The sequence below is a fragment of the Nyctereutes procyonoides genome, unplaced genomic scaffold (genome assembly GCF_905146905.1).
Source record: "Nyctereutes procyonoides isolate TBG_1078 unplaced genomic scaffold, NYPRO_anot_genome, whole genome shotgun sequence".
Classification (NCBI taxonomy): Eukaryota; Metazoa; Chordata; class Mammalia; order Carnivora; family Canidae; genus Nyctereutes; species Nyctereutes procyonoides.
The window spans coordinates 6,357,795-6,384,515 of NW_026575147.1; the positions used below are offsets into that span (position 1 = coordinate 6,357,795).

Consider the following 26,721-nt stretch of genomic DNA (forward strand, 5'->3'; position numbering starts at 1 on the left):
CTTCTCCTCTGGAACTCTAATAAGATGTATGTTAGATCTTTTGTAATAGTCTCAGAGAGACCTGTGAGTCCCTATTTTTGTATTATTTTCCAAATTATTTTTTTCTGTTCAAATTGTATAATTTCTATTGTTCTCCCTCAGGGTTCTTTGTTTTCTATTTCCTTGCTAAGGATTTCTTTTTTTAAAAAAAATATATCAAATATGTTCATAATTGCTCAAAAAGGAATTTTTATGATGAGTGATTTCAAATTCTTGTCAGATATTTCTAATATTTGTATCACTTAAGTGTTGGCATCTGTTGATTACCTTTTCTCATTTAAGTCTTCCTGGCTCTTTGTATGTCAAAACAATTTTAAATTAAGTCCTAGATATTTTAGGGCCTATGTACAAGACTTTAGATCTCATTTAAATCTTATGTTAGCTAGCCACCTTTGACACTAATCTGGCAAGGGAAGGGAGAGTGCTGCTCAGTACTGCCAGATTACAGTGAAATCTCAGATTCCTTATTCAGCCTCCTTTAACTCTTGAGGAGGTAACTTCTCTTTACTACTGAGTAAAGTCCTATCTACTGATACTACCTCAATCAAGAGTAAGTAGGGGTACCTTGTTACCAACAGGTGGGGATAGAAGTGCAGGGTTCTCACATGGTCTCCACTGATGCCAAAGGAGAAAAAGACAACCAGTTGCCACTCATTCTGCAAGGATGAAAGTCCTGGCTCACCACTCAGACTTATTTGTGCCATCATAATTGACAGGAGGATTAGGCAAAAAAAAAAAAAAACATTTAAGAGAAGTAAAACTTTACTTCCTTGTCTCACAAATAAAGTCGGCTGAATTGGTTGCTTTTTGGTGATTAGTGAAAAAGACCAAATCCCTTATCTTTGTCCAACTCTTCTGACTCATCCTTGCTCTAGCCTTGGCTGGGGCTGCAGCAGCAGCAGGTGCAGCAGGAGTGGTGGTGGCTACAGGGGCAGCAGCCTCAAATGCAGATGGATCAGCCAAAAAGGCCTTGACCTTTTAAGCAAGTGGGAAGGTATAATCAGTCTCTAGAGACAAAGCTAGGATCTGCTTGCATCTATTGATGGTAGAATGGGACACTGATGTGACAGTTAGTAACCTATCTGCAGACATATATTGGCAGCATTGGGGACACTTTCCAGGAAGTGAGAATGGAGTTTCCTCTGTGATGTCAAGCACTTCAGAGTTGTAGATGCTGCCATTGTCAAACACCTATGTATGATCACCGCAAAGGAGAAGGAGATGTTCAGCATGTTTAGCAGTGTGCTTTTGCTGGCTTTTGTCTCCAGCCTTAAACATTTGCACACCACTCAGGATTTCAGTAGTACCTCTGGAGATTTTAGTGGTGATGCCTAAAGCCTGGAAGAAGATCTTCTCTGGCACCAGACCAGTGTGCAGGGCTGACACAGTGACTTTACATGGGGCTAAGTCACCAAGACGGGCAACAGCTGGCACCTTTTTGACCAGCAGCATGTCCCTGATCTTAGTGAGGTCCTTCTTGGTAAAAACAGAGCCCACATTCCCCCTGATGGGAGGCAATAGTTTCTCCAGAGCAGGGTTGTTCTCCAAATGCCTTCAGATGGCCTTGTGCATCATGGGCATTCTTGCCCATCAGCACCACAACCTTCCTTTTTACTGTAGTTGGTGGAAAGAGAAGAAAAGTACTTCCTCATTTTTTTAGGAAAGAAAGGCTTTTGCATATTCATTTTGATTTTGTTACCAAGGTTTTAAGTGATTAATTTCTAAATCATCTGGATTACATCTTTAACAGTTTGATTTTTTGGTTGCTGTTTTGGCTTTTTAATGTTTTATTGCATTATGAAATTCTTGTATTTCTGGCAATGTACTTTTGGTGCCACAATTAATGCACTATAGATTGAAGGATAAATAAATGTGTGTGTGTGTGTGTTTGTGTGTCCCTCTTCCCCAAATTGTGTGGATTCAATTGTCTTATAGCTTTCTGAGGCAGAAGAAAAGTCTGCCATATATATATATATATATATATATATATATATATATATATATATACGTATATATATATATATATATATATATATATATCTTAGTGTGAATTGGGTATGTGTTTGTCTCTCTAAAAATACTTAGAAAAATTTGTTTTATTTTTTTTCTTTATCCTTTACATTTAAGACTTCCTGCAGGGATATGTACAAAGTTGAGGTACTCTTTGTATTTATGTTGCATGATAGATTTTAAGCCATCTTGATCTCCAGATTCAAGTGTTCCTTCACCCCAGAAAAATTCATTTTATTACTTCTTGGACATTGATTTTTATCTTGTTCTTGACTGCACTCTGGACTGCAAATTGTATTTTAGGGTACTTTCCATGTGCCTTCCTCATTCTCATAATTTATGTTTTTCTTAAGTATTTTGTGAAAGATTTCTTAAAATTGACATCTAATTTACTCATGTGGGTTTCTATAATATCCAATATTCTGTTCATCCCTCCATTGCAGTTTTTACATCCATTATCATGTTTTTTTTTTTGTCTGAGGTGAAACATTTGTTTCTGTGAACAGCTGGTAGAAGAATTCCTCTTTGAAAGAAAACTCTTTTGAAAAATATTTTACCTGTGCATGAGAAGCTAAGGGAAATGCCCAGGAAACAAAGAATGATTGCTGAATTATAATTTGTGATAGGGGCAATGGAGAGAATCAAGGAGGTTGTGGATAGTTCTGAGACACTCATCATGACCTTCTGGTAGGGCTCTAGCACATTTTCGGCATATGGTATTTGATTAATTGATTTGATTCATTTTTGTCTGTTTGAAAATGCAAGAGCTAAGTATCATGTTTTATGTTAGGGCCAATGTATCGAGTAAATAATGTAAATAATGTAAGAGACAGAGAAAGCAAGGAAAATGCAGTCTCCTTAGCATTAGCATAGGTACTTGGGAAACCTTTGGACTTCCAAAGGCTATGAAATTGATGATGAGGAGAGTATAGTCAGGCACAGAAGAAATTCTGGGCTATTTTTCAAAGACTTAAAAGCCAGAGCTGGACCAATACAGAGGAGGACCACATGAATACATAAGGAGAAGATGACCCTGCACAAGCCAAGGAGAAAGGCCTCAGAAGAAATTACCTTGCCAACACCTTGATCTTTGACTTCTAGTTATCCAGAATTGTGAGAAAAAAAATTTCTGTTTAAGCCACTTCCTAGCCATCCCCTGCCAGCCCCTCCAAAAAAAGGTAATGGGGTGACTCCACCTAAGATACAGGTAATGTTTTGTTTGTTTGTTTGTTTGTTTCCCTGTTCTCAATTCTTTCTGCTCCCTATAATTGCCTGTCTACTTTTAGTTTGAGTGATTTTTTTTTAATCTTGCTAGGGGGGATCCCTGGGTGGCACAGTGGTTTGGCGCCTGCCTTTGGCCCGGGTCGCGATCCTGGAGACCCGTGATCGAATCCCACATTGGGCTCCCGGTGCATGGAGCCTGCTTCTCCCTCTGCCTGTGTCTCTGCCTCTCTCTCTCTCTCTGACTATCATAAATAAATAAATTTAAAAAAAATAATCTTGCTAACTTACTACATTTGTGCTTCATGGAAATTTCAGAAGGATCATCTCAGAGACTGGGTTTGTTTGGGTCTTAATCAATTATACCCAAATGAAGTATACCGCAAAATGTTTATATTCACTCTAATTTTCTTTTCCAATTCAGAGACCCTGTAATCTGAAGAGTCTTAATTTAGGGAGCTAGACAACCATGGAGTCATAACAGCAAGCATGACATTGCTCTGTCTCCATTGTGGTTATACCATTAGAAGTCGGTTAAAATATTGCTCCTGTTCTCTCAGAGTCTCATTTAATCCTGTTTATTAGAAAAACAAGCAAAGAACCAAATCTCTTTGTCTAGCAAGTCCAACTGCCCTAAGTTTAAGTAAGAGCAATATATGCCAACACAGGGTCCTTACTCTGTGTCATCTCAGGCATCTAGGACCTTCCCCAAGGCCATACTTGAATCAAAATTTATACTTCCTATCTATTAAACGTTTTATCCCTGATCCCAGATATTCTAAAATAAGAGTTCATATGTATTGGAATCTGCTTCACATACTTGAGACCAGTAGTTTTCTTGAATTGGTGACTGGTGGGTTGTTGGCCTATCACCTACTCTAGTTGTTTCTGTATTATATCTTGCCTAAAGTCCTCAAAGTTTCTTACATGTTATTATCTGTCAGAAAGACAGGGAATATTGGGAATATTGACATTTAAAATTTTTGTTTTAAATTAACTTAATTATGTCTCTAAGTCCCCATCTACTGGGCTGGTGGAAAATTTAATCTCAGAAATTCTTTTTTTGTTTGTTTGTTTGTTTAAAGAATTTATTTATTTATTCATGAGAGACACACACACAGAGAGAGAGGCAGAGACACAGGCAGAGGGAGAAGCAGGCTCCATGCAGGGGACCAGCCCAACGGGGGACTCGATCCCGGGTCCCCAGGATCAGGCCCTGGGCTGAAGTGGCGCTAAACCGCTGAGTCACCTGGGTTGCCCTAATCTCAGAAAATCTTATATCCTAACAATACCATGCACCCAAATATCACCTTCAGAGAGACAAACTCTTCAGGGGCTTTATTTAGTGCAATAATAATGGGGGCTTTGCTGATAAGATACTATGTATCCATACAGCCTTTAGCAGGGAGAGTCCAGTGGATGAATGCAGACAGTAAGGCCAAACACTTTTGAGTCAAATATTGTCTGTACTATTAGTTGTGTCACATTGTATATTATATAACTCCTTTCTGCCTCACATATTTTATCTGTAAAATGTAAATTGTGATACATGATCTCAGAAGATTTTTGTGAGGATTAAATAAATAAATGCAGATAAAGTTCTCCAAACAGTGCCTGGCAAACCAGCTCTAGACATGTGTTTGATATTGTGTTCCCATGATGTCTTGCCTTCTCCCTGGGGTGCAGTGGTTTCCCAAGGGCACAGCCTTCTTCTCAATCTTAGTCCTTTCCTTCTAGCTGTTTCTTTATCCTCCCTTCCCTTCTATTTCCCTCAAAATCCTAGGAATCCTCCTTGATAAGCTTAAAATTGCACAAAAAGAGAAGTACTTTTGAAGTATGAGAGACACAGAGAGAGAGAGAGAATTAAGAGACAGGCAGAGAGAGAAGCAGGCTCCCTTTAAGGAGCCCAATGCAGGACTCAATCCCAGGACTCTGGGATCGCAACCTGAGCCAAAGGCAGATGCTCAACCACTGAGCCACCCAGGCATCCCAAAAGAGAAGTACTTGTAACTTTTATCTGGTCATCCAAAATCTGTGGCCAAAAAAACCCCCAAAGTCCAGTTACTTTCTGGATGTGGAAGGAGACAGGTAAACCCACAGACGACATATAAATATTATCCTACCACACATGACCTAAGCCTTTGATCATTGCAGTGGGAATGTTGGCAAGAATTAGAATTTAAATCTATTTCTTCAAGCCTTTATCTTTGTGAGATGCTTTCAAGGTATTTTTAAAAAATCTATACTCTACTAACTGGAGTCCTGTAGAATTTATGACTTCTTCAGAATTATAGAGAATTTTTTACTATATTTGCATTAAGATAATATTTATAAAATTACAGTAATTCAGAATTGAGAATGGGGCATATTCCTTTGGCTGCTACCTATATGGAAATAGACAAAGTATATAACCTACTTGTACAAAACTAAAAACACATACATCAAACTTTTCATTTTGGGTTTACTCGTTCAATGTTAAATGTGTCTATAATTTCATATTATGATTTTTTTATTACTTGTGATTTTCTATTAACAGTGCTTATATTATTATAGTTATATGAAGTTTGACATTCAAGCTTACTTCATGGATTTCAGTCTCAGATGGTACTTAGAATTGATTTTCTAGGAAGTATGGTTTTGATGACGTAGAAAGTAATCTGGTTGGATATGGGTTTTAATAATTATCTTTATTTGGTACCAATATTTTATATCCATGCTTTATAACTATATAAATCTAATTTTATGCTCATATTTTAATTTGCAACAAATGTATATAAATATGTATCTATGCACAAAACACTTTTTTTGTGTCCACGGTTTTATTTTGCAAATGAATACATACACATGTATTTTATATAATTATAAAAACAGTTGTGGAATGAATAAGTCACAAGAATAAAAGGCATGCCATAGGAAATATAATCAATGATATTATAATAGCATTGTATGGTGACAAACGGTAGCTACACTTGTGAACATGGTATAATGTATAGTGAAGTTGAATCAGTATATTGTAGAACTGTTACTAATGTAATTTTTGTGTCAATTATACTCAAATAAAAAAATTAAATGTATATAATTTTAAGAAATATGAATAATAAATATATAAGAACATTTATACATACATAAATTTATATATAAATATGTATATTTACATAATGTATGTATAAAATGTTTTGTCAATTTTCAAAAATTACATTTGAATATCTAATGATAATTGGTTCTGGTGCCCTAGAATAACCAGATTTCAAAGAAAGACAGTCTCCAAAGGTAAAATAATTCACCAGTAACATATTGGTATAGTTAATATAATTAATACTATATATCATAATGTTTTATTAGTTTATATTAATGTTAATTTATATTAATGTAATGCATATTTTATCAGTATATGAATTTAATTAATGTTATAAATTACAAAATATATTAATGATGAATATAAAATTTAAAGTATGCTAATTTATAACTAGTATAAAAAATACTATCATATTAAAATGACCAACTGTTTTTGAAGGAAGTAATAAATGTACTTGTCAAGTCCCTGAGATCATGACCCCACATTGGGATCTGTGCTGGGCGTGGAGCCTGCTTAAGATTCTGTTTTCTCTCCCTCTCTGCTCTTCCTCTGTGTTCTCTCTCTAGAAAAAAAAAATGTTGTCAACAATAATTGAGAATACTTAATATTTTGAAATTGTGTTTTTACATGTAGTAACAAATGCACATATTATTGGAAGAATGCCCTATTCTGATACTTTTCTATAGTTCAAAATTTTCTCTCTAACTTCTTAACCATCACAAAATGTTGGCAGTGTAATAAGAGCATTGGCAGATGTGGTGAGCACCTAAGTTTTGATAACTCAGAGACCACTTAGATTTATTAGGTGGTTTGTAACTTTCAAGCACAGTATCTTCAAAACAGCAATGGATTCTGCAAAGTAATTCTGTCTTGAGTGCTATATATGAAGAACAGATACACCTATTATTCTTAAAATACCTGTCTAAAAGATATTATTGTTAGAAACAAGAAAACAGAAAAACGGGTTTTTGGGGTATCCACAGTGGCTCAGCGGTTTAGTGCTGCCCTCAGCCCAGGGCATGATCCTGGAGACCGGGGATCAAGTCTGGCATCTGGCTCCCTGCATGGAGCCTGCTTCTCCCTCTGCCTGTGTCTCTGCCTCTCTCTCTGTGTCTCTCATGAATAAATCAATATTTTTTTAAAAGGAGTTTTTTTTAGGTTTCTAAACAAAAAGAAAGAGGAAATGTTTCAACAGGTCGGTCATATGCTGGTATGATTTTCATGATCATTCAACTCACCTACAAGTTGCAAGTGAATAAAAGTTGCAGGTACTCAATTTTGTACATCACATACTTCCCACTGCTTGTTAAGTTATATTTTGTTTTAATTTCAGGTACCATTAATAATTCATTAATTTAAAATTATTTATTAATTTTAAATGTATTTTCAAGTGATTATACCATTAAAAATGTATAACACACTTCTACACTTCTGTTAATCAAAATGTTATGTGCACACCAATCGACATCATTTAAAAAAATCTCACTCTAAATAAGGATATTTATTTAGCAAATGCATAAATACTTTGATGTCTGAGTAATATTCCATTGTGTATATGTACTACATATTCTTTATCCATTCATCAGTCAATGGACACTTGGGCATCACATTTTGCAAATACTTCTGTATAAACTGGCATGTTTGCCTCTGAGTATAGTCCTGACAATTCATCTAGAGGTGTCATATTTTTATTGATAAAAAATAAATAAAAATGGAAACAGTGATATTATGTACATGTAAAGAACTTTTTTTAAAAGATTTTATTTATTTATTCATAGACAGAGAGAGAGAGAGGCAAAGGGAGAAGCAGGCTCCACGCAGGGAGCCCGACGTGGGAGTCGATCCTGGGGCTCCAGGATCACACCCTGGGCTGCAGGCAGGGCCAAACCGCTGTGCCACCGGGGCTGCCCAAGAACGTTTATAACTATTATCATATTTGATCATCCTATTTATATTGTGAGGCAGTCAGGGATTTTTATCTTCATTTATAAAGTAGGAAAACCAAAAAGAGTGATGTTTAAGGAAGCTTTATACATAGTTTTCTGTGATGATGGGGATGTCTATACTTGTGTGCCCCAATTCAGTAGCAGATAGGTTCATATGGCTGCTGAACAATTAAAATGTGTAGTGTTACTAAGGAGTATTTAATTTAATTTTTTAAAGATTTATTTTTTTATTTAGAAGAGAGAGTTCAGGGTGAGGGGCAGAGGAGAGAGAGTCTCAAGTGGATTCTGCACTGCTGAGCACAGAGCTAGATCTCAAAACCCTGCAATCACGACCTGAGCCGAAAGCAAGAGTTGGACTCCTACCAACTGTGCCACTCAGGTGCCTCAATTTAATTTTAATGTTAATAGTCACATGTGGCAATTTTAATAACACAGGCTGACAGTTGTCCATTTATATAGTGTTTTACTTATTTACCTCTGTGGTATCTACATATGTGAGAAATGGCACTAGATTTGGACTTTTTTTGTTTTAAATATTTTATTTATTTATTCATGAGAGATACACAAAGAGAGAGAGAGAGAGAGAGGCAGAGACATAGGCAGAGGGAGAAGCGGGCTCCTTGCAGGGAGTGGATGGGGACTCGATCCCAGACACCGGGATTACACTCTGAGCCAAAGGCAGATGCTCAACCACTGAGCCACCCAGGCATCCCTAGATTTGGACTTGTACCTTCTGAGTTCTTCCGTGATGCTGACCGTATTGTGGAGCCAGTGAAGTACCTTGCCTAAATTCCCAATTTACGGGAAACAGAGATTAGAAAGCACATTTAGATGGGCATGTCTTCTAACTTCTAAGCAATTCGATTGTAGAAGAATATAAACTGTTGATCAGCCACTGAATCTAGTGAAATAATTTGTCATTTGAAAATGTTTATATCTAAAATCATACACATTTCAAATTGATGGAAGCTTTACCTACTCATCACTAAAGTTGGCAAGTCTAACGAGGCATTGGCAAAAACCAAAGAAGATAAATAATTCAGCTAAGGATTTACAGAGAATTTAGTGGCATTTAAGATTAATAGAATTGGCCGATCATGTTTTGTGGTTGACCAATATAGACTTCTGGCAATTGGTATGGACTGAATTTTCTCTTGTGAGATTCCAGGGATAATATTCATGCAGCCCAAATATTGCTTCATTGCCCCAGCATTCATTCAGAAACTAGAAACTGATATCTCTACTAATGATTGAGAAAGCTGCTTTGATTCTTTCCATTTCTTCTCATTCCACAGCTTCAAATCCCCAAATACACATATTGTATGTAGATTTAAAAATAATCTCATCAGCTAAATTGAAAGCTAGTTCTCTCTGAGGAAAAAAATAGTGTAGATTGGTCCCTGGTGATGCTAGAAGCTATGACAAAAATGTGTTTAAAATAAATGTAGTTGTTTGTTGTTGTTGTTGTTGTTTTCCTCCCCAAAATATGATTCTGAACATTAGTAATTTCTAACTTTAGGAACATGCTGAGTTCTATCTTTTAAGGATTATTTCTACCTGTCTCCTTACCCTTGGATATTGCTGCTTTCTTTGAAATTTCTTATAATCTCTTTGCAACATCACCCACTCCCCCTATTTTGTCTCTCTCAATGGCATTTGCCATAGAGTAATTACCTGTTTTGATGTAGAAAAACATTCCCAAATTTAGTGGCTTAAAAAGCCACAATTTTGCAATTTAGGTGGGTCAAGAATCTGGGCTTGGCTTGGCTGGGTCCTCTGGGTCTTGTAGTCTCTCAAGAGTTTAGTCAAGGCAGGAGTCATATCAAGGCTTTCCTGAGAAAAGGGTCCATCTGCAATGGTATTCATGCAGATATTGACAGGATTTATATCTTTGAGGACTTCAGGCTGAGAATGTGAAGATTTTGCTCACTATAAAGAACTGTGAGCCTCTTCATAGAGCAATTAAAAACATTGCAACTTGCTTTATCAGAGTAAGCAAGTGAAAAGAGGCAGAGAGAGAGAGTTTGTGAGAGAGAGAGCATCTGTGAGAGAAAATCAGGAGAGAGTTGCAGTGTTTTGTGACCTAATCGTACAAATGCCATCTTATTACTTCTGCCACATGCAGTTAATTATGAGCCTCCGAGGCCGGCCCACTCTCAAGGAGAAGGGATGACATGAAGACATGAATATCATGATGTAGGACATGACTGGAGTCATTCCTGAAACTGCCTGCCATAGTCTCTATTTTTAGGTATCTACCAATCTCATTTCTTTGTTCCCATTTTGGGTGCTGCAAATTTCTGTTAAAACAAAGAAGTGTGTTATTGGTGATAACATTAAAGTACTATGGAAACTGAAAAAAGATGTAAATACTTTATTTCAAAGGATATGATAACAATTGTTACTTTTTTAAATAAAATTTTAATTGTAGTAAAATATACTTAAAAATATCGTTTAACTAATTTTAAGCCTATATGTCAGTAGGGTTAAGTACATTCATGATCTCACACAACCAATCTTGAACACTTTTCATCTTACAAAACTGCAACTTTTTGCTTTTGTTTTTGGTAGTAGCCATCCTAATGTATGAGGTGGCATATCATTGTGGTTTTGATTTGTGTTTTCCTAATGACTGGGGTGCTGAATATCTTTTCATGTGATTATTGGCCATTTGTTTATCTTCTTCAGAGAAATATCTATTCAAGTGCTTTGCTTATTTTTAATCAATTTTTTTGTCCTCGAGTTGTAATTTGTATATTCTGGAAATTAATTGCTTATCAGATCTGTGATTTGCAGATATGTCCTCTTATTCCCTAGGCTGCCTTTTCACTTTGTTGATTGTGTCCTTTGATGTACCAAGTATTTGATTTTCAGGTCGCCTAAATTATCTATATTTGCTTTTGTTGCCTGTGTTTCTGGTGTCATATCCAAAAATTCATTGGCACTTAATATTGTTGTTGTCAGTACAACCCAAAGCAATCTACAGGCTCAGTGCAATCTCCATTGAAGTCCCAGTGAGCATTTTCACAGAAATAGGAAAATCTATACTAAAATTCATATGGAATTTTGAGGGACCCTGAATAGCCAAAATAATCTTGAAAAAGAACAGATTTCGAGATTACACACTTGCAGATTTCTAAACTTATTATATAGCTCCAGTGATCAAAACAGAGTGGCACTGGTACAAATATAAATATATTATAGACAAATGAATAGAATAGAGAGCACTAAAATAAGCGTTTGTATATATGGTAAGTTGAGGGCCAATGGTTTAAGTCCTGGGCTGAGTCTGAAATCCTGTGAACCAGGAGAGCTCATGTCCTAGGCAAAAGAAAATAAATGTTTCAGCTCAAGCAGAGAGAGCAAATTCACCCTTCTTTTGCGTTTTTGTTTAGATCCTTAACAGATTGGATACTGCCCACCGTATTAGTGAGGATAAACTTCTCTACCTAGTCTACTGTTTCAAATACTAATCTTTTCTGGATAGATGCTCACAGAAATATACAGAAATAAGAAATAATATTTTACCAGCTATCTGGGCATCCCTTAGTCCAGTCAAGTTGACACAGAAAAATAACTATATATATATATATATATATATATATATATATATATACATAATGTATCATATATTTGTATTTATATATAACTGAGAGAAAAGTTTTGAAGTCTCTAACCAAACTTGTGGATTATTTTTATCTGCTTTTAGTTTTACTAGTTTTTTGCTCTACAAATTCTGAAGTCCTGTTAGTAGGAGTAAAAATGTTTAAGATTATTATTATCTTCTGGATAGGTTGATCTTTTTATCTTTCTGGAATAGCCTTTATTATCCCTGATTATATGCCTATATTATTAATACAGCTACCTAAGCTTTCATTTAGATTAGTGTTTGTGAGATATACTCTTTTTTTTGCTTTTGATATTCAATTTTTAAATTTGTAATTGACATACAATATCTCATTAGTTTCAAGTTTACATTGTAGCAGTATATTTTCATACATTGTGAAATGATACCCATAATAATTCTAGTCACTATCTGTCATCATACCAAACTATTCAATATTATTGACTACTTTCCGTATGCCATACATTACATTACTTATTTATTTTATAACTGAGGTTTTTACTTCTTAATCCCCATATCTATTTTCCCATTCTTTTTTCCTTTTGTTTTCTTTTCCCTTTTTTTACCTTTAATCTGTCTATAATTTTATGCTAAAGTGACTTTTTTTGTGGACAGTATATAGTTGACTCTTGCCTTTTTATCTAATGTGATAATCTCTTTTTTAACTACCATGTTTAGACCATTTGTATTTGAAACCATTGATATGGTTGGTTTAAAATCCAGCAGATTGCTAATAGTTTTCTGTTTGTTCCATATGTTCTCTGCTCTGATTTCCCTCTTTTACTGCCTGCTTTTAGAATTATTCGGTACATTATTTATTCTTTCATTTTATCTACAATATTAGCTTCTTATTTATTTTTATCACAATCTGCATTTGAATAATATACAACTTCATACGGTATACACAGCAGTATACTTAGATTTCCTGCCTCCTTATTTCCTGCCTTTTCTCTTTAGTATTATTATTGTCATGTGTTTTATTTTTACATATGCAATAAATCTATAATAAATTGCTATTAATTTTCCTTGGATATGTAAGTGATGAATCACTAAATTTTTCTACTCCTGAAACCAATATTACAGTATATGTTACCAATATTACAGTATATGTTAACTAACTAGAATTTAAATAAAAGCTTTAAAAAATTGCTTGGATGACAATTATATTTAGAGTGATTCAAAATAAGAATAAAAATATCTTCTCTATCTTTATTGAGACCTTTCTGGAGCTCTTTATTTCAGATTTCTCTGATATTATATTCCTTCTGTCTTTTTTTAAGTTTTTTTTTTTATAATGCAGATATGCTGGTAATGAATTTTCTCAGCACTAAAATTTGTCTAAATGATACTTATTTTAATAAAAAATGTATTTTTTCTGTATATAATATTCTGGTTTGTGCCATTAGATTAATGATGTCAGTTTTTGCCTTCTGATTTGCATAGTTTCTGATCAAATTCTTACCTTTGATTTTCAATCAGTATATGATATATATTTCTTTTTTTTTAAATTACTGCCTATAAGATTAACTTTTTAAAAGATTTTATTTATTTATACATGAAAGACACAAAGAGAGGCAGAAACACAGGCAGAGGGAGAAGCAGGCTCTTCATAGGGAGTCTGATGTGGGACTGGATCCCAGTACCCTGGGATCACACCCTGAACAGAAGGCAGATACTCAACCACTAAGCCACCCAGATGTCCCGAAGATTAATTCTTTATCTTTGATTGTAAGCACTCTGAATATAATGTTTTTAGCAGTATTTTGATTTTGTTTTTTTTTTAGGTATTTATTCTACTTGAATCTGTTTGCATACTATTTACCCTTTCCTAGTAGTAGATCCCTATTGCTTGTTATTTGGCAATTGTAGCATGGTTCTGTGGGGAGATACAGAGGAACAAGCACAGATCTCTGTTTTTATGATCCAGGTTCAGTGTTAGGCAGATACTCTCTGCCTTTGCTTTGAAGTCATGCTTTCTTTTACCATGTCTCCTCCTGGTAGCAGACATGTCTACTGTCTCTCATTTCTTTGGTACTTTTGAAGAAGGAGAATGTCCAGCTTTCCTCCAAAGTTAATAGACTGCCCATGGTATTAGTAAAATTTCCAAACCAAATTGCCCTACTTCCAGTGATTTGGTTATTTTTTTCTTTTGCTTTTCACTGGGTCAGAATGGTACTGTTGCCTGGGCTAATGGAATATTCTGTCCCTGACCAGGCAGCCTACAGCTTTTGTATAGTAGGAGAAAAGGGTCTTGGTGGAGCTCTGTACCTTTCCTATCATAGTGATAGTATCCTCTAGGTTTATCCCACCAATTGAGGCTCTCTACAATCACCCATTTTGTTCCTAATCTTATTCATGAGAACAGAGTAGAGGTTCATGGAAAAGAGACCCAGAGTGGGTGTGAACTCCCTTGTGTCTATTGCTCCCAGTGATTCTATACTTTCATTACAGTTCACAGTCAACCTTCAGAAGTCCATTAAATAAGGAGGTGAATTTTTCTTACTTGCTAGAAGGCCATTCTGTGTCTTTTCTTCTCCAGTAAGTTAGTCAGTGTTTGCAAATCATTTCTATTGGATCGTGGTGACGAGGTTCTTGGATTTCCATCTATGTTGTGGCCTTGTGACCTCAGTAATCTGGATTTCAGAAGCTTTGTTTTTTGTAGTCCATTTGATGTTTCTTGTTATGTTGAGACCAAGGATTTCAAAAAATTCATGTATCTTTGGTAGAAGCAGAACCCCTGCATTACTACTAAATAGCAAGGACAGCAGAAAATTCATAGGTGTTTCTAATATACAACTACAGTGGAGAATCCCAGAAACTTGAGTCCATGCATGGACTCTAATGCTGTGGTTTTGATTTTTGATCCTGGATACTGATTAGAGTTACTAGGGGACATTTTTTAACAATATTGATGCCCAAGTCTACCAGAAATTCTGGATAAATTGGTCTCAGCAGATCTTTAGCCCTGGATACTTTATTAAAACCTACCTTACCTTGCAGATCTTTAGCCCTGGATACTTTATTAAAACCTACCTGTAGATTCTGATTTACAGATAAGGTGAGGATCACTGTTCTTTTTTTTTTTTTTAAGATTTCATTCATTTATTCATGAGACACACACACACACACAGAGGCAGAGACATAGGCAGAGGCAGAGGGAGAAGCAGGTTCCATGCAGGAAGTCCAATGCGCGACTCGATCCTGGATCTCCACGATCACGCCCTGGGCTGAAGGCAGATGCCCAACCACTGAGCCACCCAGGTCCCCGAGGATCACTGTTCTAATCAATCTAAGTGGTATTGTAAGTGTGTGAAGTAACAAATTTTAGCATATGGACCATGATATTCTTAGATCTATTAAAATTACAAATTTCTTTGAAGGTACATATTCATTTTGTAATCCTATTTCCTATAAGGAATTAACCAAGGTCACTGTTTCTTTTTAACTTGGAGAAACATATTCTACCTGAGGCTACATACAAACTACAGTTACAGATTATGTGAGATCATTACAGTGATTTGGCTTTGTGAGCTAAGGAGAAAAGTGTCTTTTCCAAGGACTAAAATTAGCCCTTTGGGGTCTTCTAATATCGTGATTGGGTAGTCCATCAGCTTAGGTTCCTCTGAAGAGTCTGAACAGAGTGTTAGAAATATGGAAACAACAAACAAGAACATATATGTTCTTTATATGATCTGGTTTTCATGACCCAGTTCAGTACATATGGATATTATACTGTTAGATTCATCAAGTACTTTATATTTAACACATACTTGCTACTCAGAAGATAAATAAGTCAAATAGTTACCAGGCAAGTTTTAGAAGCTTTTCTCTGAGGTTTTGATTTACAAAAGAACACTGTTAATAAAATATTGTTACACAATCAAATTTATTAGTGAGCAAAAACACAGAAATTTTGGAAAGTATAGGGAATCTGAGATATAGAAAACTTGAAAATATAAAATTTGTAATGCTTGATGAGATGAGCAATGGGTGTTATTCTGTATTTTGACAAATTGAACACCAATAAAAAATGAATTTATTAAAAAATAAAATAAAAAAATAAAAAATTGTAATGCATAAAATTAAAGGGCAAAATATTACATTAAAATATATAAAAACTTCAAAATAATAAGTAAGGATAGGTAAAAGCATGATTCCAAAATAGTGCAGGATTTATGCTATTAAAGAAAAAAGTTAAGTGTCAACTCTGAATTTTATAGAGTTCAGTATTTTAACTTTTCTGTTATAACCCAGCTGGTGATGAGGAGGCCCCCTGAAGCCCAGTTATGGCTTGTTTCAAAAAAGCGGCTGTAAAACTAGTCTGCCAATTAGAACTATGCCAAGAAAGATTAAAGACTGGGCAGAAAGGAGAGCAAATTGCTAGGTTTTAACCTTTTAAAACATTTTTAGCAAGACCCAAGCTCCCAAATACTTCCTAAACACTATTTTATTTCTACAAGAGATGGAAGTTTTAGATAGTAATTTGTCATAAGATTTGTGACTCTTTAAAAGGTAAACTTCCCACCCATGAGCCATCATAGGAAACTCAACACTTTTGAGCAATACAATTTATCTATCTATCTTGCACATATTTAATTTTTAAAGAATTTTTCTTGTTATAGTTTTGCTACACTTTCAAATAATTGAGTTCATCATAGGCATCTGGCAATCACCTAAGAACTTTAAAAAAATTCATTTAGTGCAAACATGAGAAAGTATGATTTTTATTTTTTATCTTATTTTTTAAAGATTATTTATTTATTTATTTATTTATGACAGAGAGAGAGAGAGAGAGAGAGAGAGAGAGAGACAGAGAGAGAGAGAGAAGCAGAGACACAGGCAGAGGGAGAAGCAAGCCCCACGTAGGAGACCTAAGTGGGACTCGATCCCGGGTCTCCAGGATCACACCCTGGGCTGAAGGCGGCGCTAAACCACTGAGCCACCCGGGCTGCCCAACAGTATGATTTTTAAAATAAAGTGGATATCATGCCTTGAAGAACCATTTCCATTAAGCACATTTTATTTTTTTCTATTAAATTTCCAATTTAGCAGTGAAAAATACCCTAATATATGACTATTGAATGTTCATGACAGCATATTTATGTTGCCTCTTCTAAAACTAAGAGTATGCCACATCTGCCATTGGCAAAATAGTAAGAAGAGTTCAGCAATTTCCTTTTGTTCAATCCATGTAGCTAGGGTAAGAGGTCAGATGAAAGCAGATGTAAGATCTTATGGCTGCACAATTATAGGCTTAGGTGCCTGGGGAAAGAGCACTCAGACTTTGTTCTAAAGATGCAAAAGAAAAACACAAGGCTCATAAGAGAACCACTCCAACCAAACAGGGCAATATTTGGAATCAATCTCTGAAGTCTCCAGAGTCATTCTGTGAGAGCATACCTTTCATGATAGATATGGAAAGACATGTTTTAAGTAGAATTTAAGGACTCAGATTTGTAGGTAGTCAGAAATACTTATGGTATATAAGCAATAAATGCTTTTAGTATAACATGTTAAAGAAATAAAGAAGTACATGAATTGGGAAAATGTTAGGTTTGAGTAAAGACAGAGGTTAGATATCAAGTGCACTGCGCAATAATATCTAACAGCACTTTTGTAAGCAGAGTAGGTTTAATGGGTCTGACTGTCTGAGTGTTTTGTTGTGTCTTGTTTCCCATTGATGTTTTACCACTCAGCATGTGTCCTCCTGGAACACGCATGTTAAATAAAAGCAGTTGACCTAGAAGATAATAAGGATCATTCTGTGGATAAAATACATGTAATAACATTGATCTGCTAAAATTTCTTAACAATAGAATAATCAACAAGAAATGCAAAGGTATATGAAAAGTAAATTTTCAAATTAAGTATTAAAATACCAGTTTCTGAGGCACCAGGGGTTGCTGAGTTAGTTGAATGTCCAACTCTTGATTTCAGCTCCAGTCATGATCACAGGGTAGGGAAATGGAGCCCTGCATTGGGCTCCGTGCTCAGCAGGGAGTCTGCTTGAGATTCTCTCTATCTCCCTCTCCGTCTGCCCTTCCCCACCTAAAATAAAGAAATAAATTTTAAAAAATAAATAAAAAATAAAATGCCAGTGTACTAGACATAAATAAACATCAGAAAATATATTTCCATAGTAGTCAGGGCTAAATTATTAGCTTGCACTAAAAAAAAAAAAGTTTTAAAAACCTAACTTTTGAGTCATAACTTGTTTGCATAATCCTCTGTACTTCCATATAGATTTGTTTTAGTGCTGATAGATTTATTTCAATCCTTATACAATTGATTATCTTTTTCCTTTTTTGTATTACACCATCAGCTCAATTAAGGTACCTGGCAGGGTTTCTGCTGCCTAGTTGTCTCTAAGTAATTATTCACTGAATGAATGAGTCATGATGAATTTTTCCTCTACTCATGAGTTGACAAACTTTTTCTTATATAAGAGCAAGATAACACATATTTTAAGCTTTTTGGGCTTCAGAATTTGTCTTTGCATATCATTCTTTATAAATTATAAAATAAAAAAAAATAAAACCCATCCCTTACCTGAAGGTTATACCATAAAAGGCCATGGACAAGATTTAGCCCACAGGCCAAAGTTTACAGATCCCTATTCTCCATATTAAATGTATCCTAATTTGACTTCTAAAACTCCTTCTAGTTTTCTGGATTCCTTTCAGTGGTATAGAAGAGCTGGCCACTATCAGCTCAATAGATGAACTTGGCAAACAGCATTTAAGGCCTGTGTGTGTGTGTGTGTGTGTGTGTGTGTGTGTTTGATGAGTCTGTTTATCAGCATACCACTGTTTAAGTTTAAAGAAATAAAATAGGAATTATATTTAGGGATACCATTAGGCATCCCCGTTAAGTTTGAAGTTCCGTTAACAAAAACAAAATTTAAGAATAAGCATGTTTCATGTAAATTTGGGACATATATAGAAAATAATTTTTTCCTCATCTGAAATTCAAATTTAATTGGGAAGCTTGTTTTTTTTATTTGTTAAATCTGGCAACACTATCTGCATCAATTGGAGATCTTTTGCAAAATGGTGTAAGAACTATAAAGTATATTGGTCATATTAAAAAATGACCACTACAAAATAGAAACTAGAAACTATTTTATCTACTTTTTAATAATAGCTTGTGTTATTTTTCCTTATGATTAAAGTAATGGTTATATCTTTAAAAAAGATATTAAAGACAAATCTTGTCATTCTCTGGCTATATTACATCATTCATGTTATTCATTTAGTCTATATTATCCTTACTTATTATAAAAATAATTGAGAACTTACTCAGTGCCAGGGACTAGGTTATATGCTTTACAAACATTTTTCTCATTTAATATGTGCAAAATACTCCATTGTATAGGTGAAGAAAGTCATCAGAGGTTAATAATCAGTTAAAAACAAAACATCAGTAAAAGTTTAATGGAAAAAATGTCAAAGATCCCATGATTAGCACAGGATGGAATTTCTGTTTTTTCTCAGATTTTTTGTTTGAATTATATAGACTTAGTCCAATTGCTAGCTATGAAACAAAGCTTTATATAACTGTCCTTTGCCCCTCTAGAGATTATTTCCCTCTTTGGAACATTTCTAGACTGTTCTCTTTATATCATTTTTCTTCTCTGATGATGCTTACTGATTTATATAGTTTTAAAAAAGAACAATGGTGTCTTATTTATATGTGTATTCCCAACTGTATTTATATTATATTCCCAACAGTCTTTTATATTTATGTGAGTTTAAAAGTATATTTTGTGAATAATTTATTAGCATTGAATAATTAATAATAGATTAATATTTAATGACGTGATTGCCCAGTGTATTTGTTGAATGAATGCAAAGAGTGCAATTTTTTATATTAAAATTTTCTGGTTTGAAACTAAATTTATAGCAATTACTGAAAACTCCAAAAGGAGTGACTTTTGTGAGCTACCAAGCAGAGACCTTGGCACTGAAAAATTAGAGAGATGACAAGAATAAAATAGCCTTACTCTTCTGTAGTGTATATTTTTCTGGGGAAGACAGACAGATACAATATACACAGTGGTGGTAAATGCAATGAAGAAATATAAAGCAAAATGAGTAGATAAAAAGTTATTGTAGGGGATGTGATATTTTATATAAGAAATTTTCAAAAAGACAATACTGATAAGGTGATCTGTGAGCAGAGATTTGAAGAAAATAAAGTACCATTCATCTATTTAGGAAAATAGCATTCCAGGCAGAAAGAAAATCTAGTGCAAAAACTTTGAGCAGAGGTGTACTTGAGGTATTCAGTGGAGACCCATGAGACTAATGACACTAATGCAGCAAGGTGACATCAATCCACTACTTAAAACTCTGGCTCTCCTGCTGCTGTTTGGAGAATATTCCATAGAAGAGCAATAGTGAAAACATGGGGACGCCTGTGTGGCTCAGATGGTTAAGCATCTGCCTTTGGCTCAGGTCATGATCTCCAGGTCCTGGGATGGAACCTCCATGTCCTGCTCCCTGCTCAGCAGGAAGTTTGCTTCCCCCTCTACCTCCACCTCTCCCCTCGTGCGAGCTCTCTCTCTCTGTGTCTCTCTCTCTTTTTCTCTCTCTCTCTCCACACACACACACACGTATATCTCAAATGAATAAATAAAATCTTTTAAAAAAAGAGTGAAAATATGGAGGTTAGGAAGTTATTAAAGCCTAGAAAATATGTTCCTTTAAACAATTCTTGTTCTGAAATAATTTTACTTTAAAAGACAGCAATTATTTGGTAACTAATTCATAAATTTTACTGTAAAATTTACTTGTCAGACCATATTATATACTCTTTAATTAAAATTATAAAACAAGTGGGGAATATAGATTTGAGAGGAAAAACATGCAAACCCTACTGTGTGCGAGGCCCTGTTCGGTTAATTTCATCAAGAAACTACTCTGGAAGGACGCCGGGGTGGCTCAGCGGTTGAGCGGTCTGCCTTTGGCTCAGGTCGTGATCCCGACCCACCGGATCCAGTCCCACATCGGGCTCCTTGCGGGCATCCTGCTTCTCCCTATTCCTGTTTCTCTGCCTCTCTCTCTCTCTCTCTCTCTCTCTCTCTCTCTCTGTGTGTGTGTCTCATGAATAAATAAATAAAATCCTTAAAAAAAAAAAAAACAGAAACTACTCTGGAGTACTTGTGTGTGTGTGTGTGTGTGTGTGTGTGTGTGTGTGTGTGTGAGTCAAGATTTTATTTATTTATTTGAGAGAAAGAGAGGCAGATTCCCTGCGGAGCAGGAAGCCTGATGTGGGACTCAATCCTAGGACTCTGGGATCATGACCTGAGCCAAAGGCAGAACTTAACTGACTGAGCCACCCAAGGCACCCCGTTCTGGAGCATTTTTATAATTAAATTGACTTTTATCATTGTACAACACTTTCTTTGGGATGTGAGAAAGAAACAAGACTATTTGAGTAATTGCTAATGTAAAAATCACAGTTGCTTTTACTTATTTATTTTTTGTTCCATTGTTTCCTCATGGTTTCCCTCCTGCTCAATGACTCCTTGGCATGTTAGGGTCCTTTTTTTTTTTTTGTAGAAATTACATTGAATCATTTATTAAATTATGTTTTTAAACTTTCAAAATGTGCTCATTAGTGCTAAATTTATTCCACTCGGCAAAAACCTCTTGGCAATAATATTAAAATAAAATAAACATTGAGTGTGAGCTATGACAATTTGGAAATTCATATAAGTGCAATTTTCTTTTCTTTTGTTTCTTGGAGGCTGTACATTAAATTCATACAACAGATTGCTCCTAACTCTAAAAAAAACTGGGGTGGGGATGGGGACAGGAAAAGTGATGCTGCCATTCCTCTAGGAAGGCAGATAACAACTAGCAATGAGAACTAGAAAACCAGCTGGCAGTACTATTAACCCAGTCTCAGCCTGGCCCTAGATGTGGCTGGGAATAGCTGTCGATGGAGAATATTAATTCCTTCACTTTCCATCCAGTAAAGTATAAGGCAACACAGGGAACATATGAGCTGGAGCACAGGGTAAGAGGGATTGATGTTGAAGAGGAGGATTTAGTTAGGATCCTAAAGGCAGGTGTACAGACTCTGGAATCCATCAGCCTCCTAAAATGACTGAGGTATTAGTACATTCTCCCCTGGTGCCTCTGTAACCAGTTCTCATTTCAGAATAATGTTCTACCCAATTGTGTTCCTCTTTAGGGATTCCAAGTACGTCAAAAGACAGTTTTAGAGAGCAGTTTGCCTTGAGAAGAAAATCTGTATCTGAGAACAAATGTTTTGCTTATTAAGTTCAACAAATGAATTTTATTTGTTTGATTTTTTAGAAAATTTTGTGACATTTCACATACTTTTTTTTCAATAACTACTAAGTGCAAGGAATTATCTCAGGCCCTTGCAAGATACATATCATCCTATCTGTAATAAAATTCAGCAGAAGTATTAGATGATAGAAAACAAATACTAATGATAGAACTATGTGCTTATGCATTTTAATTTGGAATATGAACATAAATGGACCTTCTATATTTCTATGCTCTAGGGGAGCATAATGTTTTTTTTTTTAAGGAAAAACAGAGTTGGTTTTATCTAATTAACATTTATTTAGCTTCTGTCATATGTTGGGTGCTATGTAGTGAGTATGATAGCCAACAGGGAAGATACAGTCTCTAATGTAATGATACTCTCACTGTATTTATTTGGGAATTAAGGTATATAAGATATGTATGTTTGAAGCCATCATTAATAATTGAGAATGAAGCAGATTGGTATATGAAAATGAGATTGGTTAAGACTATGTTAAAGTTAGTAATTTTTGGTTGCTGCCAATAAAAAGCATTATAATTTACCTTTAATTTGCATAAAAGCACTCAGAAAGGAAAGAAACATCTCAAAATAGGTATGATGGGACATACAACACTATAACAGAACAGTAAGTGGAGCAGAAACATGACCCCAAAAAACATACAGTCATGTTTGTCTTGGCACTTCTAGCTCTAGTTTAAGTAAGGAGTAATTTGAACTCAATTTTAGAAATATAATTTATATTATCTGCAAATTATCTTCAAATTAATGGCCAATAAATATATGTAGTTCATTCTATGAGTAGCTCAAGTCATTCTCAATTAAAATTGTTAATGATACATAAACCAGGCAGATGTTTATGTCTAATAGGTTGTACTCAAAATTCTAGTGCCTAAAATAAGCAGATTAAACAAAACTCTCAACAGAAAGATAAAATAGGGGGCACCTGGGTGGCTCAGTTGGTTAAGCATCTACCTTTGGCTCATGTCATGATCTCAGGGTTTTAGGATCAAGCCCCATATTGGGGTCCCTGATCAGTGGGGAGTCTGCTTCTCCCTCTCTGTCTCTGAGAGACTCAGAGACTTCGTGCTCACTCTCTCTCACTCTCTCAAATAAATAAATAAGTAAATAAAATATTTAAAGCAAGAAAGACAAAATGGTTGGTAATATCAAAGCCAGTTGAAAAATTTTTTGAAAGAGAGCAGTCATGCCTGGCTACCAGTCCTGAACTATCTCAGGAAATCCTGATTCATTGCCCTAGGATGCTCCCTCCATTCTGGTTTTTCAAAAAGTCATCAAGTGATCCTGATGCACAGGTAAGTTTGAAATCTCTGAAACATGCCTGCTTTAACAAGGCTTATGACACATTTTAGCTTCTCAAATAGAAAACACAGATTTAGAGGACTCAGGTTTATATCTTAGGTGAACAAGCTATGTACAAGGGAGAAATTTTAAGTAAAGCCACTATTTACAAATATATCATATATTTCCCATTATTATTTCTTCCCCATTATTATTTCTTCTAAAAAACACTTCATTAACCTTGCCTTCAAGTTGCTCTATGCACAAAAAAATTATAAACTCTCACTTATCTTTAAATATCTGGGATTCCTTTGCAAACCAGGTCCACCGCAGTTTTCCATTTCATATTCTGGCAATGGTATCAAGCATATTTCACCTCACTATTTTTCCAGGAAGATTTCCATTATCTCTTTGAAATCCCAGAGATGCTTTACATATAATGTTTTCTTGTTTATCCAAGTCCTAGTTGTATTGCTGTCAGAAGGCCTTTCAAGGTATCACAGTCCTCAGCTTTTCTACAAGGAGTCAGAGCTCCTCCACTTTATTCTTATACAAGCTCCAGCAGCCCACAGGCAGCATGGCAGGAAATAAGAACAGGGATCAAACAGTATGTGAGGAAGATCTTATAGTTGACCAATAACTTGCTGATGCTGGCATTAGCATTAATCATTCTAAGGAAAATGATATTTATAAAGATTTACCCATTATTTCAAGTTTTTCACTAATGAAGACTGCATGAGCAATACAAAACTAAGAGGTTTTACTATAATTGACATTGTTCAACAATGGCAATTAAAATTAGTCATTCCAAAGAAACTTGACAGGTCAAAGTTCAATTAAACTTTAAAAGAAGGGAAAGTCTGGATGTTTAGCCAGTTCTGAAACAGTTCTCTACAATGATGAACAACACCAAAAATGCCACACAGACGCTTCAAATGAAAATGATAGGCACAAAGCATCAGTTTTACCCCAAAAGTAAGGCTTCAATTCGTTTGTGCTCTAAGTATGATAGAATAAGCCAATTTGTGTTTAATGAGGAGATACCAAGAATAGTTAAAGAAAAAAATAGGTCATAATTCTGTCCTGTAAAGATATAGTGTTAGACTACCTCCTAATTAGCCCATGACATTTTCTTAAAGGCAAGTGAGGCATCTGGGCATAGAAATGTCCAATTGTACCACATAACTTTGACGTGTATTTTGGGCCAAGCTACTCTTCTCATTAATGAAGCATCTAAAACACCTTTCTACTTATGAAGGCCACAGGTTTTAAGGGTGACTGCTTTTCCTCTGAACTAATTTCCTTCAAAACCTTCTTCTGCAATCACTTTTTCTTGCTTTCTTCTTTCCTAGCATTTTCCTACTTAAAATATGCTTCTTATAACTTCTTCTTATAATATAGAACTAACAGTGGTTGAAGTTCTAAAGCTCATATCATTAAAATGAAGGCATTTTATTGTTACAACATAAGGTTTGCTTATGTTAATTGATCAACTAGTAGCCATGCAAAATTACTTTAATCCCCATCTGAAATATATAGATAGTCCTTATCAGCTTACTAAAAAGAGACTTTTGGAAAGTTACTAGGTATAACAGAAGACAAACTATATAGGAATTTTATTATTTTTAATCCAAATAAAGCAGACTCTGGATTATTTAATTAAAGATTCTGAGGATACCTCACAGAAAACTGTCACCCTCGAATAAACCTGAGAGACTGCTTCTTTAGGATGCCAAATACCACAACATCTGTTTATTTCAAGAAAGGAATATATTCTGTTAGAATTATAAATAGATACTTTTTGCAGGTAATAGAGTAGCAGATGGCTGGAGATGACTGTCCACACCAGCGAGTTAGCAAAGGTTAAAAAAAGACTTGTATAAGATATTAGTAATTTTGCCACTTACCTCTCTTTTATACCTCTCTCTATATATTTTATAAAGATATCTTTTATATATAGTACTTAAGGGAGTGTTTAAACAAAACAATCATTGCATGTGGTATGAATAACCATGAACTGAGTAAGTTAAATCTTGTCATAGATATTTTTCTATTGAAATTTGCCATTTTGGAACCAATTTAGAGAAGCTTCAGTTGAGTACCACGGTTGTACAGAATAATTATCATTGCACTGAAGACATAAACTAATAAAGAAACAATCACCTCATTTATGAACCTGCTGTACATCTGGCATGGAACTGAGCAATATATACAATATATCATGCAATAATACTAATACTTATACAAGGAAATGTTATCATCTCTACTATAAAAATTAAATGAATCTAAATGGCAACCAAAGACAATCAGTAAATAATAGTCATAGTTGGACATAAACACAGTCTCTTTAATTCTCAAGCTACCACTTTGTCCTATGCATTTTTTATAGATCCCTGTTTTCATTATGTTACCCACACATTGCTATGTTGATATGCCTTCACATCAGATCATTAACTCTTTTTTTTTCAGATCATTAACTCTTAAGGCAAAATTTAATGACTTTTTTTTTTTCCTGAAAAAGTGAGACTTTTGCTTTGACTCACTGTATAAACTCAATAGGAAACCTTGGTCATCCGAAAGGGGGGATTTGTGTGTGTGTGTGTGTGTGTGTGTGTGTGTGTGAGCACTTGACATGATATTTAACATTTTTTAAATGCCATAATCAATGTTTTAACATAGCATGATATTGTACTGAGTTCCTACATTTCAGTTTCCTCTAAAATTCAGCACATAGCCTTTTATTGCAGGAGCTGAATGATTGACATTTTGGTACCATATACATTTCATACCTCTTCTTTATCTACCCTACTACAGAATAGATGAAGTAAAGCACTTTTCTTTCTGATGGAGTTCCATGAAACAACGGATCTATTACACCTTTCCGACAATCCTCAAATCTCTCTCACATACCTGAACTGAAGCTAGCTGGCAAATAAAAGAAGTGGAGACTATCAACCTATCCCACTAGTCCCATATGGGTTCTAAGAGTACTGAGGTTGGATGTTACAGATTTTATTTTATTTTTAAAAGATTTTATTTTATTTATTCATGAGAGACACAGAGAGAGGGAGAGAGGCAGAGATACAGGCAGAGGGAGAAGCAGGCTCCATGCAGGGAGCCTGACATGGGACTTAACCCCAGGTCTCCAGGATCAGGTCCTGGGCTGAAGGCAGCGCTAAACCGCTGAGCCACCCAGGCTG

At 35.0% G+C, this 26,721-nt stretch overlaps 1 pseudogene; it reads right to left on the reverse strand.

Moving 5' to 3' along the window:
- Positions 1 to 853: 853 nt before the first annotated feature.
- LOC129501208 (60S acidic ribosomal protein P0-like) overlaps positions 854 to 26,721 on the reverse strand; it is a 109,691-nt pseudogene continuing 83,823 nt past the window's right edge.